General features: G+C 31.0%; 1 pseudogene; it reads right to left on the minus strand.

Annotated features, from left to right (window-relative positions):
* Window positions 1–248: 248 nt before the first annotated feature.
* Window positions 249–9904, minus strand: LOC120195065 (annotated as a pseudogene).
* Between the last annotated feature and the right edge of the window lie 3401 nt (window positions 9905–13305).

Genomic DNA, 13305 nt, shown 5'->3' on the forward strand with positions numbered 1-13305 from the left:
TTTGCTAATTTATATATATATATTATATATATATATATATACATGGAACAAAAAAACTCGAGTACTCAAGTTTTTTTTCATTGATTAACTGTGGTTCGATCATAGCCCAGTGCAACATTTATAGCCAACTTAACTGACTAAAAAAAAACCCAACGTGTTCCTCAAGCAACTTTTGCGATCCCATTTTTGGTTCCTAGAGAGGTTTTTGTGCAGAACCATAAGAAGAAACCTTGGCGGAATGGGTTTTCTTAGACCCCAAGAAGGAAAACAACCAGGGGTGCAGGGGTTTCCATTTGATCAAACATCTTATCATCACTCTTATTAGGCTCCTGCTCTTCCATTTTCTTCATCTTCTGCTTATATAGAGAGCGCATCACGTAAGCTTCTGCGAGGCTGACTCCTAGACCAGACGTTGCCATTGAGAAACTGATTAAAAAGAGAAGTCGATTAGGATTAATATGAGATATATAGGTAGGCTTTGTTTGGAATCACACAATTGTTAGTAGGAATGGGATGAACGTTTTGGCCAAGTATGGGATGTAGCAAATTTATAGGCCATTGTGGGTTGGAGTCGAAGATGGGCGAAACTTCATTAGGGGTCCATAGTCGATAAGCCTTTCATTTTGACTTGCTCGCCAAGGAAATCCATAGGCTGGCGTTGTCGAATTTCTCCTTTTTGTGGTGTAATTTCTGAGAACGTGCCGAATCTAATTTAATTTAATTTTAATGTTGTGAGCATGTAATCTTTTATTGGAGTTGGAGTAAAGTATTTGAATTTTAAGAAATAATAATGATGATAAAAAGGGTTAATTACATAATATGTTTGTGTTTTGTCTACTTTGATCACTTTCGTTTTTTAATTTAATATGCGAATCCTGTACTAATTGCCGTTAACAAGGTGATGTGATATTTTAGTATAATCACACATTTTATTCATGTTATTTATATATTCTCAATTTAGTCATATTTTAATAAATTAAAATAAATTTAACATCAAATCGAACCTGAGTCTCTTAGAAACCAAGCATATACCCAACTATTGAACCAAGACCAATGCTTGGTCTAACATAGACATATAATGTATATATTTTGTATCTTAGTATATAAATATTTAACTTAAATTCATAATATTTATATATATTAACTTTAAGAAATATATTATATTAACGTATTAAATATATTTTATTATCAACTCAATTTAAAAATCTTTTATTTTAATTTAAAAATATATATATATTTTAATTTATTAAAATAAGACTAAATTGAGATAATATGTAAACAACATGGACCAAATGTGTGATTATACTAAAATATTTAACGGCAGTTAACTCGTTGTGACCACATCTTAATAAAAATAAAAAAAAAAAATATATATATATATATATATATTAAATCAGTGAGAAAAAATGAACAAAATATAAACAATTTTTTTGGAAGGAGCATTTTGTATGCATTTATAAGCCGAGACATACAAAACAAAACAAGTGATAAAGGACTCATTAAAAAATTTCCTTAATCCTAGACGGAGGAAAACGTACACTCTATCGATGTCGACAAACATGGACGAAATCATATACTCAAACTGACAAACACAAACAAAATCATCCCATAATTGCATAAACAAACAGTTATAATCAGAAAGCTACAATCAATCATACAAACATAAGTGATCAATCACAAAATGTAATTAACCCTAAAAATGATTGATTTACACCCAAAAAAAATAAAGATAGAAACAAAACATGCGTTTTTCGGCAAAAAGAAGTTGGAAATTCGTCACCATTGGTTGTTTTTAGCTCTAATTTTCAGCAGTTTCATGGCATGCCTTGGAGAGTTTGAACTATTCAAACTTTGGAGAAGTCCATTTCTAACTCCTCCAACCAGATTCCATTCTGTTTGTATGGTTGGTGAAAAAAAGAAGTATTTGAAATTTGGAATGTGTCATCAGTGACGTGGCATGTTTTTGTAATACCCATAATTTGTATATGTATCGAAATACAAATTAAAAATATCACATCAATCTTATAAACATTCATTGAATATAAATGTTAAATTTTTTTCTTTTTAAAACATTTTTATTTCAACTTTAAAACTATTTTCTTGTCACATAAAATTATAATAATATAGGTATTCTACTCATTCATAATACTGATAAAACTAGACTATATAAATAAAATAGTCCTATTCACTATTACATACCCTTTTAAAAACAAATTTGATAAAAAAAACTACTGATATAATATGCATGCCACTAAAAGTCAAAAGTAACATCATAGATGTCTTATTGATACTGATGATAGGTATGAGTCTTCAAAAGATGCTCATGAGACTCCTCACTGCACGTCCTATTCTTAATTTGAACCTACGCATGAAAATCATCATGCGCTAAGTATAACTTAATGAGACGGTAATAGATTAAGGTGAGATAAAACATAAAAATATCATAAATGCATTAAAACATTAGAAATAATTTAAATAAAAAGTTAAAATTTTCAAACCAACTTGTTCAAGCCAATTTCTTCCTCGTAACATGAAATTCAAATTATTTCATGATTTTATAAATAATCATGATAAACAACATCAGATAACATAATCATATCATTTTTTCCCTGTCAATTTAACATATTTATAACTTTCATATTTCATTTTATACCCAAAGTATATTTAAGAGAATATAAGGTACGCGAGTAAAACATAAGGTGTGCACTAGGAACATCACAGTGGGCATATCTGATCATAAGAAGCACTTCAAGTGCAAATCATAAGCAACATAAGCATCAACGGTGCAATACATAATGTACGAATGTATCATAACTTAACTTGGAAGTACTCTACTTAATGGCATGCCAATGTACCTACGACTCTCAGTGCAACATACAATGTGTTTTTAAATCATAATATAGTTACTTATTAATCAACGTATGGAAATCATAAACACTTAAAAATTCATCATTATAAAAATTGTACTTGGGCAGTTCATACTCTAAATTATTCGTAAAACTTGATGAAAACATTATGAAAATAATCCACAATTAAAATCATAAATCCTACTCTAAAATAATAGGAGTTGACTTATCACAAGTAGTCATCGATCATAATAATTAAATAAATAAAATGCAATCACCTTGTCTCACTACCGAACCTTTTATACGATACTCCTAATCACGTGATTTATCATTTCCTTTCAGGTCATTCAGGTCGCTAGATTTATCGTAGTCTACAACATAACATAATAACATAGCATATTCAAACTATATGTTAGTATCGAACTAACATAATCCAAACTTCAAAATATAAAAGTCTATAAAATAAAATTGATACTTAATTAATACAAAACTAAGTCATGCTTTCATAAAAAAATTAAACTTCCATATATATTTATTTCGAATTTAACCCCTTGATTTTTTCCAATTGCATAAACAAGCCACTAGTTATAAATTCTCTCTAGAATTCACCTCAACTTTTCCATCAAATTCATAATAGCCCTTCACTATTATGATCATTTCATATTAATTACTAAAATTTCCAGCACCTTAATAAAATACTCAAATCAGTACTTTGACATTCAAAAACTTACAACTTCATCCTAAACTTTCTTATACTTTTCAAATTCAACCACCCAATTTGGTAAACTTGCAATTCAACCCCAACTCAATATTTAAATTAAAAAAACCAGCATACTAATAAAATTCCCAGCATTGCAATAATTTACCCAAATGATACGTCTATATTTAATAAACTTGCAATTAAGTCCTAATACTTATAGGACCATTCAAATTCCACCCTTTAAATTTCCAAAATTTACAATTTGGTTCCAATCAACTTTCTAACTTAAAATTCCTGCATTATAATGTTAAAAATTAACATTGAACACCCCAAATATCATATTTTGCAATATATCTCACAATTCTCAAAACTTGTATGTTAGCCCTATTACTAACTCAAGGTTCCAAATTGATCTCCAAATCACAAAGAACGCTTTTAATATCATTTATAGAAATTCATTCCTTACTTATGAACCCTAACTTGCCAAATCAACTTCTACATCATCATTTACACATCACAGCCTCAAATTGCATCAAAATTCAATCTTACTTAGAACCCTAACTTGCCCAAATCAACTACAAGGCTTTACACATCACTTTAATAATCACATGCCTTAGAATAATCAACACCAAAAACATAAAACCTTTCATTAAATCTTCAAAATCCATAAACCCTTCATAAACCCTAATCACCAAATCTTAACATCCAAGCATGTTTAACACGAATATCTTATACCAAATGATAGAGAATTTCAAAAGGATTAATTATCTATCTAATAACTTAACCAAATAATCAAGTATATAGCTTCAAAAATCAAAAAGAAATTTTTTACTATTGGATATGGCGTATTCAGCCCCAAGCTTAAAAATGGCTGAAAATATAACTTTTAAAAAAATACATTTTTGGTCCTGAATCTTTTACAAGTTTATAATTTAGCTACCAAAATTTTAAAACTTACATTTTAGTCACTAGTTAAAATTTGGGGTATTACATGTTTTGTTTAATGTAGAAGTTGCACTTTTTGTAACACCCTCAACCCGTACCCGACCCGGATACGAGTCCGAGGTGTCACATTGACTTTTCAAACTTTGACTCTGATGAAAAATCAAGGAAATTTAAAACTTCATTAAAATAAGATTGTTACTTTATACAAGTTAACCAAAACAAGACAAAACTGATCAGAGATTTGTAACAGACACTTTTCTTACATGCCACACTATACATAACAAAATACATACTTTATCGTTACTTCTGATCTGATCTTCTAGCAGTGCTGCTGTTCTTGCCACCCTATTTCCGCTCTTCCTGATTATTGGTACCTACGTGTAAATCACTTACACGCTAAGTCATAGACTTAGTGAGACATATAAATATAATAATAATGCATTCTGTATAAAGATGAGCATGCAATCTATCCATTCAATCATGTCATATACAATTCAATGTAAATAATAATAATATGGTAACATATAACTATAACAATTCAATTACCTTTGATAACCTTTTATAAGCCCATGTACATTTTTGAGAACTCAAGGTATTCGAGTTCATTGAGGTTGTGCACTATGCTGTCATCACAACTCGTATGGGTCCCACTAGGGGCTATGAAATTTGTCCCGAATGACCACTCCTTAAGAACCATATACATATTCCAGTGGATCAAATCTGTCTCAAAAGACCCTGTAAATGTTCCAAAGGATACATATAGTCTCGAAGGACCACGTAAACCCTCGACTCTTGGCATGCCAACTATACTATAGCTCTCATATCGTATACCATGGACATTATTCTTATATTTCATATGTTCATGTATTCATGTCATTTCTCTTGTGATCATATAACATATCACTTACCATGTCATATGTACATTTGAATATATTCACATATATCATTTATCAAATCATATGAACATATATACTTTATGCATGTATCATAATAATTATCATGTATGCATGTTCATAACTATTGTGCTATGAAAATCAACATAGGAATTAGACTTATCATAAGTCTTATTCCATTGTACCATACTTATAATATGTACTCACCTTAGCCTTGCTTTGACTCGATTCTAATCCTTCAATTATTCCGGAACGAGATTACGTTATAAATCTACATAGTAATACATTTATACATATTAGTATACTAATTGATATATTCCAAACTATAATTCCTTAGTCTAAAAAGAAAGGTATTTTTATCTTTTAATGAAGGTATGCATCGATGCACTACACCATGTATCGATGCATCCCTTGACGGGTGCATCGATGCACTATCTATGCATCGATACATAAATCCTATTCGATGTTGCATTTAAGGGGAGTGCATCGATGCACTACTTGTGCATCGATTCTGATGGCATTGATGTTTTATTTAAAGGAGTGCATCGATGCACCTTGAACAATTTTTGGGATTTATCCTTGATGTATCGGTACACATTGAATATGCATCAATGCACATAGCCCAGAAATTGTATTTTAAGCCCGAAAATCATCAATTCTTCACTCAATTATTCTCTTTTAAACCCCTATCATGTCATTAAACCCAATCATCATTACTTAAATCAACTTATATTCATGAAAATCATCTTTAACCTCAAAATCCTATCCCTCATATGTAAATCAAGAATCATACTCCAATTCCAATATGTTATAAATACAATTCTAACACTTCATATTCCTTAATTAGCATGATGACAAGTCAAATTTAACTTCAAATCCAACTTATCAACTCTTTCCATAAATTCATTTAAAAACCCATTTTCTTTAATCTCTTATAACTTCTTCATCTTTTGATTATAAGACAACTTAAGCTTTCCTTAAGCTTAGTTATCATCTAATGATCAAAACCTAACCTTTAATTTATCAAATAACCAACTAATCAGAAAACTCACATTTGCTCTAGCTTAGTTCACGATGGAGAGAAAGAGAAGGATGAAGAGAATTCTGGAAACTTTGTTTCCTCTCCCCACATTTCTCACGTGTATATATCATCTTTATCACCTTTTAATTTATTTATTGGTCAAATGACCATTTTGCCCTTCAATTCACTTAATAATTACTAACAATCATTCCAAATAAATCATTAAACTATTCAATCATCTTATTTTAATCACCAAATTCTGAAGTTTTATAATTTAGTCACTAACCCATATTTTGGGATGTTACACTTTTAGTCCATTAAGTTTTGAGTTGGACAACCTACCCCTAAAATTCCAATTGAAAAAAGAATCGAGTACTGTCAAGTTTATTAAAAAAAACTATTAATTGTATTAGCTTTGGCTGCTAGTAAATCTTTGAAGTTGTGTAGATGGACGTCAATAATGCTTATTACATGGATAACTTGAAAAATACATATATATGGAGCAACCAAGAGGCTTTGAGAACAAGATCCATCCCGAGTATGTCTACAAGTTAAAGAAGACACTCTATGGCTTGAAACAAGCTCCAAGAGCATGATACAGGAAGATCGGTGAGTTTTTGATACAAAGTGGTTTTACAGTTGCTCCTTCAGATTCCAGTTTATTTTTGAAATAAGATCAAGGAAAACTAGCCATGGTGCTAGTATATGTGGATGACTTAATCATCACGGGAGATCATTACGAGGAGATCCAAAGAACAAGGAAAATATTTCTATCATATTTTATATGAAGGAGCTTGGAGAACTCTAACATTTTCTTGGACTCGAAGTGGAGCAGACGAATGAAGGATTATTTCTGGAACAGCAGAAATATACACGAGATATTTTATAAAAGTATGGGATGCTTAATTGTAAAGCCATCTCAACTCCTGTGGATCCTAATATAAATCTACAAGCAGATGAAGGAAAAAATTTAGAAAATGTTACCATCTATCGACAGTTGTTCGGAAGTCTTATATATATCACACTAAGTCGACCAAACATAACTTATGAAGTTGTAGTAGCTAGTCGATGCATGATCAATCCAAAGAAGTCTCACCTTAACGCAATACGATGCATCTTGAGGTATGTTAAAGGCACCATTAATTTCAATATTTTATACAAGAAATCAAAGAAATGTCAGGGATTGGATATTGTGACGTCGATTATGCTGGAGACTATGATACACGACGATCGACAATTGGGTGCATGTTCAGTCTTGGATCGAGAGCAATATCATGATGTAGCAAGAGACAACCAGCAATATCCTTATTAAGTATCAAAGCAAAATATCAAACACTAGCATCAACAACACAAGAAAGTACTTGGTTGAAGCAACAAATGGAAAATCTTCATCACTTAACAGATTATCAAGTAAGACTTTTCTACGAAAACCTATCAGCTATACGTCTAGTAGAGAATCTAGTATTTCATGGAAGGACAACATATAGAAATACATTATCACTATGTTATGAGAAGGTCCTTGAAGGAGATATCAATATGGTGCCAGAAAAGACAGACGAACAAGTTGCATATATTTTCACGAAGAGTCTGAGTAGACCAAAGTTTGAGAAGTTCAGAGAAACACTTGGAATGATCTACAAATCATTTATGAAAGAAAGTTTGCATTGAGGGGGAGTGTTAGAAGATAATGCAAATCCTAAAGAATTATATGTGTCATTAGTGTGTGTGTGTATATGAATATTCTAGAATAATATGGAAATCTTATATGTGTAGAAATGTCCATGGGAAATCTATATTTGTATTATTTAATATTATATCTAGAATTATCTATTAGAAGAATCTAGATATTTTTAATGTTAAATGGCTAAGATGTTGACATGTGTTAACAATCTAATGGCCACTAGAAACTATAAATATGGGGTGATTTTTTACCATTATAGTAAGAGTGAAAGAGTGAGAAAATGGTGTCAAAGTGTGAGCTAGAGAAAGAGAACTTTAGAGATAAAGAAGAGTAAAGTAGTGGGGTAACTGGGTAATATTGTAAATGTTTGTATCAATAAAAGTTTTCTCTTCTCTTGAGGTTTCCTGGTTAAGCCTTAGTTGTTTCTAAGTTCTTAGTGCAGTTGTGTCAGTTCTATTATATGGTTGGCTCTACCGCGTGATTGATATATGGTCGGTTCTACCGCATGAATGATATATGGTCAGCCTTGCTGCCTAAGTATTATTATGCACTAAGAATTTAAAAGATAAAAGGCTAACCAACGTCAAAAGTGTTGGTGTAGTGTGAGTGGTATATTCTAGGTCCTCTATAGTGGGTATGTTGGGCTCGTCGAAGTTTCCAACCTTTTTTTTCTTATTTTCCCAATAATCATGTACCAGTTCCATTGAAAAAGCATAGCCAAAAAATAAAATAGACAAAAAAAAACCACTTCAATGGAAGTCATCAAGAAAGATCTCTGAGGCGATAAACCGACGGTAACTACGACACTGCTCGCCCAGCAAGCTTGAAGGGGATGCTAAACCTTCCGCGTTTAATGCCTTGTATTGTAACTTTTTATGCTTCCATTATGGTAGGTGTACCCAACATGATATTGGTGATGTCCGACATTGTGTTAATCGCTTCAAATGTTGAATCAACATGATATCATAGTAAATACTCATCGAAACGCAGATTTGGATGGTTAAATATTAAGAAAATTCAAAATTACTCAATAATTAATATACAAACCTTGTTAATTACCCCTGAGTATCCTTAGGGAGAGAGAAAATTACAGAGATATGAATGTTATTCACAAAGACTTCTAGTTGCAATGCTTTTACAAATCTTGGAAGCCCATATTTGGTGGCTGAATAAGTAGCATAACCATATATACCCACCTATATTTATCATGCATTGTGAATCATTCAAAATCACTTAAAATGACTAAAAATAGCTACATACATATTAATTGAGAAAAATATTATTAAAATAAAAAAGATAACAATTAAGCTAAAATTTTAAAACCTGGTCGACCAGTGAAGACATAAGAGCAATAGAGGAAGGTCCCGTCTTTTTTATTTTTCATCAACAGCAAAACAACTTTGATGACTTTGACATTTCCCATCAAGTTCATGTCTATCATTATCTTCTCCACAATTATGCCTTGTTTCTCAAGCTCTTCGATATAAAACACCTCACGGTTAACTACTATAACCTCGATGGGGTCGGACTTGTTTATTGCACGCTCAATCGAACAATATCATGAACATCGACAGAAAAGGTCGAGACCTCGACATTGTACACTTGATGAATTAATTGTTTGGCTTTTTTGAGCCGGTCTAGAAAGCGAACCAAAAGAGAAATACATGCTTCCTCCTATGCATCCACCTTGTTTGGCAATGGCAAGGCCAATGTCCATTGATTCACCAGTTATGAAAACATGACAACCTTTAATAGGTATGTTAACGGGGTGGGCCGACCAATGAAATTGAGGAGGAGAAAGAGAGTGAAGAGCACCATTGAAGTTGATTTGTTTATGCAAGGTGGATAAACAATTTTTTTGTTAAAAATATGTGTCTAATGTTTCTAACTTACACTTTTAGGTGTCTGGAATGTAACATTGTTAAATTCGATTATTAAATGACACACATTATGTTTATAAAATTTTAAATTTTTTATATATAAAAACATAAAAGTATAATTTATTTAAAAAACCCCAAAATTCTACAAATTACAACAAAAAAAACTAAAATCTCTTAAAGCCCCAATTTTAATCTCTTAGAACCGTCAACTGCCACAACGTCGTTAATCAACCTAACACTCAACATTGACCGTATAACCACCCAATGGTTGAAACCCCTTATTTTCATGATTGATTAAATACCCAACGACTGTGTAAATATAAGATTTTTGTGATAAACTAAAAAAGGTTCTTCGCGCTGCAATAGCCGATTTTCCACTGCAATCACAGTGTGAAGCTGAGAGTTACATCGGTGAGGCTTGAGCAATCGTACGCTGTCGGAGTTTCAACTGATTGACGGCGTTGGTGGCAACCAACGATGGTGAGGGATTGAAATTAGGGTTTTTTTAAAAGATTTTGGGGATTTTTATAATTAAAAAAATTAGGTTGTTTTGAAATAAGTTTTGATCTTAGGTGTTTTTTTAAATAAATTTTTTATGACCAACACGAGTTAGATAATGATATTTTTTAACGAACGTTACAGTCCAGACACCTAAAATTATAAAGTTGAAAATGTTATGACCTAAAAGTGTAACTGAAAAACGTTAGACTCATAATTTTTAATAAGAAATTTTTTAGACACTTAACAGTTACATTGGAAATAGTTTAACCCTTATTTTTATGTTAAGCCTGCCTATTAAATTAGTAAAATAATTTCATCTTTTTGTTTGAGTTTTATTGTTGGTTTCCGATTAAATAACTTGATATAGTTGTAAATTTTGTTAGAAATTAAATCGATTAATACAAATTAATTAATCTTAGTGGTTAATGGAATCATTATTGCTTTTAGAGGTTACGAGTTCGAGCACCATCGACTATAGTAAGGTGATTAAGCGTTCATTGTCAAATGGTTAAGAGTATTTAGAACATATAATACTTTTTAGACACTTTAGCTAATATATGTTTATGTTTATTTATTTTTTAGGTTTGAATTTTATTTATTTTTTTGGGTTAACTACATGATTGATCAATCATGTTTATGTTTTATATATTTTTTACTCACTGATTCCAAAAAATCATAATATATGGTTATTTTCGTTTTTATTTAATTAAGATGTGGTTACCACGAGTTAATTATCGTTAACAGTTAACAAATTTGGTGATGTGGCAGTTAAATATTTTGGTGATGTATCACCCTCTTATCAGTGGAAAAATAAATATGTTAAATTAAAATAAAGTTAGTTTTCCAACCGAATGATGACTCATGGCACGACACGTGGCACCAGTGACACGTGCCATTATTTGATTAGCGAAATAATTTATTTTAATTTATTAAAATAGGTAATTTATTTTAATTTACGTTAACAACAATTAACTCGTGGTGACTACATCAAAATTAAATAAAAACGAAATTGATCATATATTATGTTTTTTTTAAATCAATGAGGAAAAGTAGATAAAATACAAATATAAATGATCAATCATGTTGTTAACCCTTATTTTTTTATTTTATTCTTGGAGGTTTTAATATATGTATATATTACATTCATTATTATAAAAAATTAAAATTGCAAAAACAAAATAAAAAATAAAAAGGCTTAAATATAAAATAAGTGTATAAACTATATCACTTTTCACGAATAGGTGCCTAAAGTATTTTTTGACTCATCCGGGTCTCTAACATTACAAACGTCGCCAGTTTAGGTGTTCGGGCGATCAACGACGTTAATTTACTCTGTTAAGTGACATGTGTCATAATCAAGTAATTTTGGAAATCTACTCTTAAAAAAAACTTAAAAATATTTTAATTTTGAAAAAACGCCCCAATTTTTTAAAATACAAAAAAAACTCAAACTCTTAAAATCTCTTATACCAACCGCTGGTCATCTTCGGCCACCCATTCACCGGCGACCAACCACCCATCGTGATCGACTACCCAATGACTGGTTACAACACTTATTATCATCTTAAAACCTAAAATTCTCAAATTCTAATTCCTAATCCCTTATTTAAACATCTATTTATAAAAATAATACATTTTGAACACTTATTTTATATTTAAACCTAAAAATAATATTTAATATCCCAAAACAACCGGGGCACTTAATGCCCTGGCTGTTGAGCTGCTTAATACTCCGCTACTGCCGCAACCACCCCAAAAACCGAGGTCTAACTTTTCACCAATAAGTATTAATTTACTTTTTAAATGAACTGATTTCAGTACCACATTACCTTTCTAATTTTTTTTAACGTCTACATTACTTTGAGGTCAGTTGGTAGAGCACAAGGTTTTTAATCTTGAGGTCATGGGATCGAGTTCCACGGAGGGCATTTCATAATTCGGAGGTCTCTTACGGAAGCTGCTCTCAACCTGATGTTGGGGGTAACCTACTATCTTACCTCCCCTTACCTCATACATATGAAAAAAAAGGACAACCATTACTTTCTGATTTTTTTAGCATTCAATTTAACTTCTACGTTACTTTCTGATATTCTTTTTTTTTTTTCTTTTGCCCCGTTACCTTTTTATATGTACGAAGTTTTCCTTTCCTTTTTCCTTTTTCCTTTTTCATGTAATCAATTAAAATTTAATTTGGCTCTCTTTTCATCGTGGAATCACTGAAAATTCCAGTTGGATTCCCGCTACCGAATATACCCTCCACTACACCACAACTTTCTTTTGGGCGTTATTATACTAAAACACCCCAATACTTATTTTTCTTGAAAAATAATCTCCTTAGCAAATTTCTTAGAAAAATACCCCAAAGTACTCACGTATGATGATCTCGCTTTCTACAAAAAGTGAGGTCATACCTCACATTTTACAAAAAAACGAATTTCGTGCATTATTATTACCTTTATTTAAAATTAAATGACTTTGTCTAAAAAAAAGTCGATGGGTCTCACGTCTTATAAAACACGAGATCCATTAAACGAGTTTTATAGGACGCGAGGTAGTCCTACTTGATAGTTTAGGGGTATTTTTCTAACAAATCTGTTAAGGAGGTTATTTTTCAAGAAAAATAATTATTGGGGTTTTTATATAATAATCCCTTATTTTGTATATAACTCCTAATTTCAGTATAAACTCATAAATAAATTTATATTTGGATAATACATTTATATACATAAACAAAAAATTTCGAGTAATTCACTTTCTACGATGGGTCCATTTTTGTTACAAATATGAATAAGAAGGGTACAAAATCCTCCAATTTAGGAGTTTTGAAGTATCCAAGTA

This window comes from Hibiscus syriacus, unplaced genomic scaffold (assembly GCF_006381635.1).
Source record: "Hibiscus syriacus cultivar Baekdansim isolate YM2019G1 unplaced genomic scaffold, ASM638163v2 tig00117005_pilon, whole genome shotgun sequence".
NCBI classification, from domain to species: Eukaryota; Viridiplantae; Streptophyta; class Magnoliopsida; order Malvales; family Malvaceae; genus Hibiscus; species Hibiscus syriacus.